Here is a 15,000-nt window from a genome sequence, read left to right as displayed (position 1 = left end):
TCTCTCCAAAGGTCGCAGCCTATGTGAGCAGTGGGGTGGGGAGGAAAGCGTAAATATGCCATTTTCTTTGGCAACATTGAGTCCATCATTGGAAAGATGGGAGCTGTGGTTGTCCAGAAGGAGTAACATTGCTTTTCCTTTGAACACTTGTTCTACAAAATGACCGAGAAAATCCACAAAGTGTGTTTCCTTCATCCAGCCAGAGGCATTTTCTCCTCCTTTTCTGCCAGGAGGTGCATTATTGAGTGATCACGGAAGTGCACCTGAGAGGATATGAAGTAGGGGGGGGTGATGGGCCCTGTTTCTGAGACTGCACATGCCACTGCACATGTCACTCACCCTCCCTGTTTCAACCCATGCCTGGCCACCAATCCATCTGGTTTCTGCCGTCGTCAGTCCAGTTTCGGCCTAGCACCATCTCCAGATTGTGATAGAAAGCCTTGATATTCTCCTCGTAAAAGGCACTTGCCCTGGCAAGGCTAGTTTCCTCTTGCCTTCGTCCTTAGCGGGGAAACCACTTTGCTGCTGGCCTTTTCTTTTTCATTCCAGGCAGGTGGAACATGCAGCTCCTGTGCGACTTCATATACTTCATGTTCATATACTTGCTCACCTCATTTGGCGACAAACCAAAAAGATGTCTTCTGATCTTCTGATACTGCTCAAGCTGTAACAAGTCTGGGGCTAATTAAACATGACGAATGATAACAGTTGTCAAGCAGACCGTCAGCGTCTATGTATACTGGCAAGTTTTCACAGTGATGATTTTTGGGTGTTTTCACACAACTTACCCCAAAGTCACTATGACAAGTAGGACATAAGCAAAATTAGAATACTTTATTTTCTCCTCTACCAAGTACGAATGTATGATTGTGAAGATTCTTTAGCAGAAGATTATTACAAAAAAATGTCATGTCAAAGTTTTTTACTCAGAATGTGTAGCATTCTAAATCATTGCTCACCTCGGTTAACAATGTGCTTTGCTTTTCCCAGACGACTTGAAATTAAATGACAGGATGTTTAATGTGGAGACCAGTGACCTGTCACACCACCACTAAGGGGAACCCCAGTCAGCAGAGGGCGTCTCTGATGCATTGTGACTGTGCCAAGCAGAGCATATGAGCGGCGCGCTCAGCCTGTCTGGCCCTCGCTCAGCGAGCTGTGAGCCCTGGAGCCCAGCGCCTCACAGCCCGACAAAACCGTCAAGGAGCCGGCCACGACGCCGGGGAGGCCATCTTCTACTGGTCCAAGTGACTACAACAAACCCATCACCATTCCCCAGTAGGTCTTTCACTTTGAGGGGTGGGGGGGGGGGACATAAAGGACGATGCTCTATCCAGTTCCCTTCTTCTCTCCTGTTATAATTGGGCCTTCTCAGCAGTGAAGAAACTTTTGAATTCCTCTCTCCTTTTCTCCTGCTGCCTCTCCCTCTATAAAACACTAATTCATGGAAGGCACAAATTTAATTAAACCAATTGTATTAGGCCTACTTTGAATGACAAAACGAATTAGTTTGAATATAAAGCTATATTCAGCTACGTGATGATGTCACCACATCATTTTTTCATTGTACAATATTTCCATATATTTATGTAATCTGTTAGTTTGACAGGAACTGTGCACCTTATGACTTATCAGGTTCCTTTTTGAAGTACACTGTGAACTCCATTATCTAGGTGATGTTTTACTGAAAATACTGTTGGTGACTGCGCAAGACCAGTGACTGTTAGGGTTAGGGTTAGGGTGACTGTTAGGGTTAGGGTGACTGTTAGGGTTAGGGTTAATGTGACGGTTAGGGTTAGGGTGACTGTTAGGGTTAGGGTGACTGTTAGGGTTAGGGTGACTGTTAGGGTTAGGGTTAATGTGACTGTTAGGGTTAGGGTTAGGGTGACTGTATAGGGTTAGGGTTAGGGTGACTGTTAGGGTTAGGGTTAGGGTGACTGTTAGGGTTAGGGTTAGGGTGACTGTTAGGGTTAGGGTTAGGGTGACTGTATAACAGCCATGAGCGTTGAGATGGAAGGACGGTTGCACTGTCATCAAGATGTAGGGATAATGATGCAGAGCCATGATTCTTGCTCCAGGAGTCCTTCCTGATGAAGGACTTATCATGCACGGGCCCTTCTCTTTAACAGCCCCTAAACCCTCTTGTGCATCCACATGTACAGCCCCCCCCCCTACACACACACACACACACACACACACACACACCCACACACACACACAATCACAAACAGTTAACCTTAATCCTGTATACGTCACTTGCCTCTCTCCCTCTCTCTCTCCCTCCCTGCCTCTCTCTCTCCCTCCCTCTCCCTCCCTCCCTCTCTCTCTCTCTCTCACTCTCTCTCTCTCACTCTCTCTATCTCTCTCTCTCTCTCCTTCCATCCCCCACCAGTGCCTCTCTCTCTCCTCCCCAGCTCTCCTCTATCCTGCTCTTCTCCACTTCACTGACTTGACCTTGGTTCCAACCTCTCTTGGTTCCAACCTCTTTCCAGTCTTTTGCTTTTCCCCTCCCTCCTCCTCCCTCTTTCTATTACCTTGTTTATTTTCTGCCGCATTTCTTTTTTCTCTCTCTCTCTCTCTCTCCCCCCCCCCCCCCCCCCCCCCCCACCCCCACCCCACCCCCCACCCCCGCAGACCTCAGGCAGTCAACTGCTGCACTAAAACCTCTTTGTCAGCACATCCCTGCACTGGTCCGGTCTGACAGTCAGTTCCACTGCAGAACGCCTCATTTAGCACGGCCACGCTGTAGTGTACATCACACCGCAACTGGAAAAAAGCATAAACCGTGTCTGTGTTTCTTGGGGGTGTATGTGTTTAGAGATATGTGCATGTTTTTGCGTGCGTTTGTATTTTTGTGTTTTGCATGGAGGTATTTTGGCTGTGTTTTTGTGTGTTTTTGTGTGTTGTCATGCAAGTATTGGTACATTTTCGTTTGTATTTGTTTGTCGATGTGTGCATCTGCTGTCCCTGCTCTAAATCAGGTTCCTTTACATGTACCAGCCCACCAGCTATGTACTGGTCACCCACAGAGTCACGCTATTGACCGTCGTGTGTGGCTTGGGGGGGGCATCTTGCCCACAGCGTTGCTTTGGTGACAGCTCTGCCTCACAGGGGCAATTACTGACTGCACACACTGCGACACATGTCCCTAACGCGAGCCTTCAGAGCGTTACTCATGAGGGATCACCTCAAAGAGAAACAATATGAATAACGTTCATAACACTGAAAGAAGGTGGAGAAACAACGTCCGTGTGTTGGTGCTGCTGTAGGTTAACGTAACGGCTACATTTGGAGTCATATCTGTTCTGGGTTGACCGTGCCAGCCTCCGTGGGAGCTCATATAGATTTTAGCTTCCAGACAATTTCTAATGAATCATCACTTCTGAAATAGTAACTGGTGAATGGAATGTATTTATATATACAGAGCTTTTATAACCAGCGGCCTCTCAAAGCACTTTACAACATGCCTGACATGAATCCATTCATACCCACATTCACACGCGCACGGCGACGGCCAGGGGAAGCACCCTCCGGGTTAGCGGCCCACACGGGCTGCCCTCCTACTCCCCGGCTGCTTTTGGTTGTGCTTGGTTTGGTTGTTTAGTTAAAAAATCTTGCTAGCTTTCTGCTCTTTTCTGCCCTCTCTCTTTTCTCCTCTCAGATCGTACTGTGAAGGGTGTAGTGGTGGCTCGTTTGCGAACAAATCAGTTTGAACGAACGACTCTTTGACATGAACGAACCGACCAGATTCCCCGTTTCAGTTCGTTTCGTTCGTCTTGTTCGTTCTCAGAGACTCGACTCCCAGCCCCGCCCACTTCGTTCACTGACTGTGTTTAGCGGTGAAGACTCTGAAGGACTGAGACGTCACGAGAGCCAGCCGGGCAACAACATCCCGATTCTAACGTGAAGCGCTCCTCAGCTAAAAGGAACTTAGTTCATGTTGTGTTGATTGATGACCGTTTGCACCATCGCACGATCGTGATTCGTTTGAGAACGAGAACGAGGGAGGAGCCGAGTCTGACCGACTCAGTGACTGAGAACCGTGATTCACCGACTCTTCTTAGCGAACTGACCGACGCGAACTGACCGACGCAAACTGATTCATTCAAACGAATCATGAAATCCACCACTAGAAGGGCGTGTGGATGATGGCCGGTTTAAGCAGCTTCACTGGCCTGAGTGATTGGACCCTGGGGCTGGTGAGAGGATACAGAGGTGAACCCAGCCATCACCACACACACTGAGGGAGAGACCCCCGTCCTCATCAGGAACCAGTCACCTCGGCACAGCGTGGCAGCCACATGGGGGGGGTGGAGAATTGTCTTTGTTACACTTACCGAGAGCAGCTTTAATGTCCCAGTATGATAGCATGTTCAATATTATGTACTATGAATGATCATGTTAAACACAACAATGTAGTCTTTTTGACCTCATCTATGTGTAAGAATACGACGTATGAATGAACGACCATGGTTCTCAACCTTAATATAATGTCTTTGCCCCAACGCAGATAACCAGATATTTGATGAAGGACATAACATTTCTGGTCTAACCCCCTTGGAACTGTCACAATGCACCAAACTATTTTCAATCGTATTGATTATTAGAGAAGAACCTGTTTGTTAGGTGTGTGTTGGTGTGTGTGTGTTTCTGTGTGTGTCATGTATCACATTAGCGTTAGATGTTACAGCTCTTCCATAGCACAACGTTACTGTACATGACACTTTACATTACATTTTCTGTCTGTTGCCAGTGTTGACTGTAACCTTTTGTGGCTGGACAATCATAAGTTAAATCAGCAGGATGAATGCTTCTTAAAACACTTCTCAAATGATTCAAGGTCAAAGGCTACAACCACGTCCTCTATGATTAATAATCTGCTCTGAACATTCTGGAGAACATTCTCCAAAATGTAGCAGCATAAATAGTAGTAAAGTAACTCAAGTTTGGTAATTTATGTAAATTAAATTGTGGCTAATGAATTATCTTTTTAGTTAAACATGATTTTCTGTTTTGATATTTAAATACAAGTGAATAACATCATCATCATCAACTTTTATTATTAGACTCAAGGTCCATTTTAAAAGACATAGAAAATAAAAATGACAACACACATATACATTAGAATAAAATCATTCTGGCCTCTTATACAAGGCACGTATACCAATGTCTCCAAAGGTATGACTGGTAGATGCGTACTGCACTATAACTTCAACAGCAGCATTAAATTACATTCTTTGAGTCATTTAAGTGACCGATAAATCTGTACATAAGGTTCCTCAATAAAGCTTGTAAGGTGTTAACTCCTGCATTCACAAATAGATCACTAGCTCTACTCCACCTTGGCTTTTTAAGTAAGATCCTAAAACAATCCTTGTGAGCAACCTGAAGTCTGTGCATACTATACGGGGGAATGCAATATGCTCCTAAGAGATCAGAACACATATGAAATTTTCTTGCCAACATATTGGCTTGGGCATATAATGTACGACACTGTCTGAAAATGTCTTCATCGTCAGACATTTGATCTGTTATAAAGTGCCTGGGGTATTTGGCTTTATAACAAACACAAAGTTCTTCCCCAGAAAGATACAATTGCGGAAAGTCCTTATCTCCCTTTGCCCTACATATCATCACACTGCTCTTATTTTTATTATATTGCACATCATGTTTGGCCCCATATTCTGTACACACATTTAACAACTGCTGAAACCCAGCACTACTGGGAGAGAAAATGGCCAAATCATCCGCATACATTAGATGGTTTATCACAGCTTTGCCAATCATACTATCATACGTTCTATAGCCGTTCAGTTTGTCCAATAAATCGTTCATACACAGGTTGAAGAGGGCTGGTGACAGTAGCCCCCCTTGTCAAACTCCATTACCAGAGACACTACTGCCCCATCGGACTTGCATACTCTGGTTAGCATACCAGTATACAAGTATACAAGTATTCTTATAATGCTAGCAGGTACACCCCTTTGATTACATTTTTTGAATAGCTTCTGGTGATTGACTATAACGGCAATTAGAACAGAGGAATTTTGCCCTCTATACATTTCTACTATTTATTTTAAACTATAAATACACAACTCAGTGCCATGCTTCGCTTTGAAACCAAACTGATTGTCTCTGGTATTAATAGAATCACCCAATTGATCTAAAGGAATACTCTCCAGAACTTTGGAAATCACACTTGCCAGTGAGATTGACCTATAAAGGTCCATGCTCCCAATCTTCCCTGCTTTGTTCCTATTGACAGGCACAAGAGTTACAGCCAACATAGAGACGGGCAACAGCCCATGTGTCATAAAGCCAGCCCATGTGTCATAAAGCCAGTGAAACATAAGGCAAGTAGAGAGGCCACTTTCAGGGTTGCAAACTTAAGGTGCTCTGCAGTGATATGATCTGAGCCACTTGCTTTATTACAGATAATTGTACAATACCTTCAAATACTGCATTCCTGTTGGCAATATTACCCACTTTATATGGGTCACTTTTAACACAATTCAATAAAGTAAAGCCGTTTCTCAATACCAAGTACGCGGACTACGTACTCGCGGACTTGGAAGTACGTACTTGGCAAGTCCGGACTTTCAAGTACAGACTTCCGAGAACGCGAGTACGCACCTGCAATTGGAACAGCAGCGGACTCGATGATGCATCCTGGGATATTTAACGGTCCCAAGTCCACACGAGTCACCTCCGATGCGTCCTCGGTAGAACGGCCTCATCGAGAACGCATCGAGAACACTTCCGGGTTTTACGACAGTACTCGCGTTCTCGCGTACTTGGAATTGGAACAGTGCTTGGGCCACCACTGATGACGTTTATCGAGAACGCAAGTACACGAGAACACACGAGAACACGAATTGAGAAACGGCTTAAGTGTGACGGGGTGAATTATTAGTTTCAGTATAGACTTAGGAAACAGTTAAATATTCATTGGTTACATACACTCCCCACAGAGGGAGCCGGTTTGATCTCGGGGGGACTTTAGGAGGTTGATGGCGGGGGTGGTGCGTTGAATGGGCGTGGTCTCACACTGGAGCTTAAGGCTAGAGAGCTGGACCGAAGTCCCACCACCTGCGTCTAATGCGTAATTGGACGAGCGAGCGTGTTCATTCACACTGATCGGCCCATCGCCGCGAACTGGGGCTACGGAGAGCATTGCCCAAAGACGTGGCGTGTTTCTGAGTGTTTGTGCCGCTTTCTCCCCTGTATAGTTCACCTCCAAGCTTCCGTGGGAACTTAATTATTATATCTATTTTGGTTTGAAGTTCATTTCCTTTGTTTCTTTTGGGATGGGGGGTCCTAATTATTAGGGCCTGGTCGAGAGCGTGTGTTGTCCATTAACCTATGTTCATGGTAGCTCATGCTAACAAGTTTACTGTGGTCATTTTCTATTACTATTTGCTTAAAATATCTTGTTGTGCTGTGAATCGCCATCTTTTGAGTGCTGTGCAATAACTGAACTGATTGAATAAGATTTTGGGCGACTGTGTTTTTGTGTGACGTTGAAGCATTGATGTGGGTTGCTATTGAGTTGCAGGTAGCGCAACCATGACCAGGTCTTACCTCTTTGTTTATATTTACTATATTTATTGTGCCATAATAAATTAAGATTTATCTTTTCTATACCAGCATCTTTGTGGGTCCTTTAAGATCTGTGGGGGAAGAACTATAGAACTAGATTCTCACTATATTACATAAGTAATTCTGCTTCCACATCAGCTCCAGAGACTCCCTCTGTTGTACTAGGTCCTCTGGGTTGTACTCCTCTACTGTACTAGGTAGCAATGTATTGCTCCTGTTTAGAGTTCTCACCTCCAAAATTCAACGACATTCTTATTTAGCAGCTTTTCAGCCATAGAGCCATAGCTCTCATAACTTGTTCATTTTTGGATATATAACGAAGTGCATATTTATACCTTGAAAGAGTAATCTTTTCATAATCCCGGACAGGCCCCCTGTCTGGGTCGGTCTCCCTGAACCCAAGCTTTAAACGCCTCCTTAGCTTCTGAATGATGAGCAGCAACATGCTCTCTCCAACCTGGCTTAGTGTTAGACAGAATAATTATGATGCGACCTGCTGGAACCCTCTGGGTAAATAAACACTGCTGAGAAGGATATCAGTTTTCCCAAAGTATGATAAGATGTCTTCATTGGTGAGTTTAGCCCAATCCAGTTCAGCCTCAGGGTTTGTAGTATTACTGACCTCATTAATCATCTCAGGTAGATTTTCAAGAGACATTAGAAATGGTCCGTGATCAGACATTGATTACTCCTAGAAGATTTCCATGGAATGCAGAATATCACCGGCGGTGCCATAATGATCAAGCCATGATGTTGTGTGCTAGTCTGCACTTACGTAAGAGTAAGTGTCTGCCGGTGAAAGGATGGGCTGGATAATAACATCACAAAACTGTCACATATGTTTAGCAAATATTGACCTTTTATCTGAAAAATCAGCATTCATATCACCGACCACAAAAACACTAGACTGATTGTCATGAATAAATTGGTTTATAAATGCAAGACTGTTCAAGTATACATCCTCATTTGCCTGACACTCATGAGGTGTGTATGCATTCAAAATAGTAAACACTTTGTTATCATTCAACTCAGGCCGTGTTCCATTACTGGACCCAGCTTTTTATGCCTATCCTTCCTCTCACTATTCCTGTTATTAATATTGTTTTTCGCTGTTAATTAAACCCTAAAATGAATGTGTTTCATAATGATAATCTAACTTTGACTGACCAACATAATCCTACCACTGAAGGGCTGATGACGGGCCCACGGGGGGGTCACGGACCCCTCACGTCCTCGTTGACCCTCCCTGCGTCCACCGAAAGGGGCCGGACGCCAGCCTCCCACCAGGTGGATCTGTGATTGGTCCGCTCACTAAAACCCGACCCAGAACCGAAACAGGTTCACGACTGCGTGGAAGCGTCTGCGTGGTCGTTGGGTTGTGTGAACGAGGGGCCGTCATCAGCCCTTTAGACTCGCCCGAGGGCTGGCCCCAAGTATTCTATGATTGCTACAACGAAGTATCCTTCATTTGTTTAGTATCAGGACATTCTAACGTTAATTGACACTCTTTTGGTTTTCGTTTAGTAAACATTGTTGTTCACTTTACTTTGCCTTTCAATTTGGCGTTACTTTTAATCATCAATTTTGTCTGTGATGACGCAACCTTAAGGAGTTCTGTTGTCTTTTGGTCTTCCTCCAAGTCTTATGGTTCCACTTGGAGAAAGGTTGACCCACAGGGTGGAGGTGCAGGAGTACGTTGGCCCCTATCTGAGGGGTGGTTGACCCACAGGGTGGAGGTAGGGGAGTAGGGGAGGTGGAGGTCCAGGGGTACGTTGGCCCCTATCTGAGGGGTGCTTGTGCTGGCCAATGTGACCTCGCCAACTAATCAAGCTTTCTGGGGATGAAATCTAAATGAATGGCACTAAAATCGAATCGCAGTATACATTTTTCACCACTTCAATAAATAAACTGTATTCCCCAAAAAACCCTTAACCTAAACGCTAACTCTTCATTTTACAGTCCCCTAGTTAAGTGAACTAAGTATTTACCCTGTAAGACTTTAAGTTAAATAAGTAGGTCAATGCAGACAGCTGCGATACTAGAACAAGAATAGACTAATATCTATTAACTCAACTAAGTACTGTGTAGTTGTGACAGTGTTAGGGTGGTAATAACTGAGATAGAATTGCGTACTTCCCAGGACACTAGGCAACCAATCCATGAAAACACCTCTATTATCCATCAATTCAATTTACAATTGAAGTTATTTATGTTTCTAGGCTTATGTTTTAACAGCCCATAGTACTTTCAAATTAATTTCTCATTTAAATAGTTATTGTTCAGGGCTCCACTCATTCATAATTGTTTATTAAAGCTACCTTAGATACTATGGAACAGTCTGGAAGTGTCAAACTGTGTCATTTGTACGCAGATGAAGAGTTGGCTGTGTCTCTGCTGCAGTCTCCTCCTCTCTCTCCGTCTCTCTCTCCCTCCTCTCTCTCTCCTCTCTCTCCTCTCTCTCTCTCCTCTCTCTCTCCTCCTCTCTCTCCTCTCTCCCTCCTCTCTCTCTCCTCTCTCTCTCTCCCTCCTCTCTCTCTCCTCTCTCTCCTCTCTCTCTCTCCTCTCTCTTCTCCTCTCTCTCTCCTCTCTCTCTCCTCTCTCTCCTCCTCTCTCTCTCTCTCTCCTCCTCTCTCTCCCCCTCCTCTTCGTCCTTCCTCTTCATCTTTTTGGCGTGTCATGTCTGTGTTCTCCCCGGGGGGGGGAGGGGCTCCTTCTGCCGGGAGGAGTTCATGGGATTAAATCAAGTTCATCTAGGGGCCTCCTCCCTCCCCTCTCGCTCTCTGCTCTCTCTGTGCATTTCTTTAATTCATGCTGACTTTGCTTGTGAGTAAATATATGTGTGTGTGTGTGTGTGTGTGTGTGTGTGTGTGTGTGTGTGTGTGTGTGTGTGTGTGTGTGTGTGTGTGTGTGTGTGTGTGTGTGTGTGTGTGTGTGTGTGTGTGCGTGTGTGTGTAGGTTCACATCTCCCTGACTAAGGGAAGGGAGCAGGGGCAGCCAAGGGATTCATCCCCCCAACCCCCCAGCCCACCTAGCCCCCTTCCGAATGATTTATGTTTGTGTGTGTGTATGTGTATCGGTCTGTGTGTGTGTGTGTGTGTGTGTGTGTGTGCATGTGTGTGTGCATGTGTGTGCATGGGGGTATAGCGTGTGTGTGTATGTGTATCGGTCTGTGTGTGTGTATGTGTGTGCATGGGGGTATAGCGTGTGTGTATGTGTGTGAGGGGTAACAGAGTATTGGAACCCAATGAGAAGATGAGAAAGTAATGTTTCAAGACAACCACTAGAGATGTCTTGTTAAGTAATCGCCCTCACCCCTGAATCAATGTTTTTAGGTGGAGCCAATAAGACGGACCGCGGGCGACCCTCCGTCTGCACTTGGGGAAGGCGTGCTGGTGATCATTCAACAGATTGTAACAGTCGGTATGTGGCTCTTTCAGAGGCTTTCTGCCTGTTTTCAAAATGAAAGTGGGCTGGCAACAGATGTTGAAGTAAATAAAATAATGAATGTGATGAATTAACTGGTCACATGACAAAACTAAGACAACGCTGTATTTAAGCAGGTTCATGTTTTGATTACCTGGTTGAAGCGTTTTATATATATATATATATATTATATTATATTTATATATTATAGTATATTTTGGGTTTTATTTGATTTGTTGAGCAGATTTCATCGTAGGATTTGCATTATAAAATGCACTTCACAATCTACCACAGACACTCAGAAGAGTAAAAGGAGATTCAATCAAGGTACATCTGGAGTCTTTCTTTCTTTTCTCCCTCTCTACTTCTCTCTATGAAAGTATTTTATTCATTCCTCCTGTGCTTGTGATTAGTACAAGAGTGTGTATTTGAGTGTGTGTGTGTGTGTGTGTGTGTGTGTGTGTGTGTGGACAGAGAAAAGACAGCAGAAGAAGGAAATACTTATTGAACTTATTATTATTGAAGTAAATAAATGGATTCCTGGCTATCGATGCATTTTTGCTTGTGAGTGTGTGTGTGTGTCTGTTTGTGCATGCACATGTGTGTGTGTGTGTGTGTGTGTGTGTGTGTGTGTGTGTGTGTCTGAGTGTGTGTGTGTGTGTCTCTGCATGTGCATCTGTAAGCTTCAGTGATACTGCCACTTCTTATGTTTAATGTAAGCGGGTGCAAGCATGCATGCATAGACACAAGACCAAGCGTTGGTTGTTGCAGCATGCAGAGCAAGGTTCAATGTAGCTTGTTTCCTTTGATCCTCATCTCTGGCTTGGCGGTGTCTGTAATTGGTCTCTGGTAGGGACCGGTGGATTGGCTGAAACAGCCTGGACACAGACGGCCTAAATACTTCAGCCAAGCCAAAAACCTGCCGTGTCAGGAAGCAGCAGCACCGAGGCTTTGGCCCGTTTGACCTTTCTGAATATGAGCCGAGCAGTAAGAGAGAGGGCTGCTAACAAGAGGTGGACCGTGCACTGAGAAGCAGATTCATGTCAGGTATCGACAAAGCAGGAAGTGAGAAGAAGCAGTCAGCCTGCTCGTCGTGTTGAATCCAACAAAGCCGCCGATGTCGTAATCCGGCGTCAAGCGGCTGACATCCCGCGTCTCTCCGCGGTCCAGAGCGTCTCAACGTGAGACCAGACTTCTTCAGCCCACGGTCCCGGAGACTGCCGCATCCTCATGTCTTCAAAGTTCACTTTCACACAGTTCACATTTTCCATTTCTATACGTGAATGTGTTTTAGTTGTCCCTCATTTCACACGTCCCCTCTCGCTCTCTTTCTCGTCTGTCTTTCTGTCAGATCCACTGCCTGTTAAAGCGTGATAGCACACATGCTTTATGCCTTTACACTCATTGCCTCATTCTCACCTTCCTCCCCCACAAGTCGTCCCCATATCTCCTTATTCTGTCCCTTTTTAGTTCTCTTTCTATATATCCCTCTCACTCTCTCTTCCACTCACTCTTCTCACTCTTCTCTTTCTCTCACTTTCTCCATCTCATTCTTTCACGGTCATTTACTTTTCCCAAAGCTCTCTCTCTCATTTTCTCTCATTTTTCTGTCTCTCGTTCAATCCATCCTTCATTGTCGTTTCATTCTCTCTCTGTCTCCTCCACTGATGTGCAGAACCGTGAGGGGATCGCTTCCCCTCCTCTCTGCGGAGCGATGTGGCGCAAACAGAGAGAAGGTTACCTTTCATGTTCAATTTTAAAGGAATGTTTCAGATATCCCCGAGATAATTAAATAGGAACGCTCTTGACAAGGTCACCGAGACATGCACACACACGCACACACACACACACACACACCACGTGCACCACGTGTCTCACCGAGTTGAAGAGCAGTGATTTTATTTTCTATGACTGGCCCATACTATGTTTTGTATTTGTTGTATTTATTTTATTTCAACGTATGCAGCGAACTTGCGTATTGTTGTATTTTATATATATACCTGCGTAAACTGTCATTTTTGTGGCATTGTTGCATTTAGTTGCTGTTGTACTTTATTTTATGTTAGTCTTTATGCTACTGTGCTTTTATCCTATTGTGCTTTGCACTTTGTTGTATTTTGTTACTTGTTTTATTTTCTTGTATTACTTCTCCACTTTATATCGCAACTATTGCACAGCAATTTCCCTCGGGATAAATAAAGCTTCTTGAATCTTGAATTTCTCTACATGCATGTGTGTGTGTGTGCGTGCATTAGTTTGAATGTGTGTTTGTGCATGTGCGTGTGGGTGTGTGTGTTGATAATACACTCTTGTAAATTGCAACGATTCTCTAAGTAGCACTGAACCCCCAGTGACCAATGGGACACGGTTATGAAATGGTGGCCCCGTAGTGCATGTCGATTCTGCGATCCCTGCAAACCTGCACGTATCTGAAAGTGTGCTTGTATAATATGTGTTCAAAAGTGTCTTTTTTTAAATACTATTAGTTGACATTTTAGTTACAAACAAGGCTGGATATGTGTTGTCATGTGTGTGTGTGCGTGTGTGTATTCCATGTCATTTTCTGTCAAGTGTTTTCTCATTTTATGTCAAGTGTTCGGACAAATCTGAGTTACCTTTGAGTTACCTCTCTCTCTCTCTCTCTCTCTCTCTCTCTCTCTCTCTCTCTCTCTCTCTCCTTATTCATCTCAGGCAAGAAAGTATTACTTCACAATCCGGCGGTTACCATAGTAGCAGTTAGAGGTCCCCTTGCTCGCCCACCTTCCAATTCTAGATGTTCGCTCCCCCTCCCCTGTCATGACAGCGGCTCCCCCCCTCACCTTTGACACCCCCCAGTTCCACACATCCTCTCCTGTCTTCACATTCTCTCGCTTACTCCTTCCATCAACTCAACCCCCCCCCACACACACACATTCATCTCACTTCAGCCTGTCGCCCTCTCAGTCCCCTCCTGCCCTGTCTAACCCTCTCTCCTGTCTCCAACTCTTTATTTGTTCCAGTAAGTCCCGCCGCTGGTCTCTGCTCTGCCTGAGGATAAAGACCACTTTGTTTTTGTTTTTGGCAGAGAGGCAGCAGTTGACAAAAAAGTACAAAGTGTCTTGTGTATATACAAAACACACACACACACACACACACACGCTGAAAGCCAAAAAGCTACTCTGCAATGATGTAATTAAAGCACTTGTCACCTGTCTACACACAGATAGCAACAGAGCTGAGCTTTTCACCCGATGCTCTATTATAAGCGTAGTCACACATTGGTTTGCATGATTAGCACGTTTGGGGGCTTTTCCGCTGAGATGGAAGTCACGAGAGTTTGGTACAGAGGACTTAATAATGCTTTGATTATCAGCCCTTTACTCATAATCAGGTAAAAGGCGTTCAGTAAAATGTACTTTAAGTTTGCTGCCCCAGCCACCATAAAAATGAGTAGTACCATTTTTATTTTGCTGCTTGAATTAATATCTTGATAATTGATAGGAAAGTATAATATATGATGGTAACAATAATGCAATAAAGTAACGTTAATAACATTTATCACACGGCTCTTCTCAGCGCTGTGGAGCGCTCCGTCCACGTGCATGGGCCTTCCCCACTGGTGAATTATTTTTAAATAATGACCGTTGCTAAGCATATAACGGTAACTTATCAACCTCCAGCGTACTCGGTTGCTAAGCGACGTCAACGTCTTTGGCGGACTGTTTCTCTGCTGACCAACGCGACGAACGCTGGTGACAAATGAATTGTAAAAAGACGCAGCGTGTGAAGTTATGTAGTTATGAAGTAGCCGTGTACTAAGCGGGATAATGTGTAGAACGTCGCCGGTCATTATCTAAGATAAGCCCCTTCAGGGCGAAGCCAGAGCCCTCCGTCTGGTGGTCTCCGCATATAATAAAAAAATAAATAAATTGGGAATTTATTTTTGACTTCAGAAGGGGGGCGGGCTGCGCAGGATTCATCAAAACAAGTGGGCTGCAC

The sequence above is a fragment of the Micromesistius poutassou genome (genome assembly GCF_964030765.1).
Source record: "Micromesistius poutassou genome assembly, chromosome: 3".
NCBI classification, from domain to species: domain Eukaryota; kingdom Metazoa; phylum Chordata; class Actinopteri; order Gadiformes; family Gadidae; genus Micromesistius; species Micromesistius poutassou.
This window is presented reverse-complemented; position numbering follows the sequence as displayed.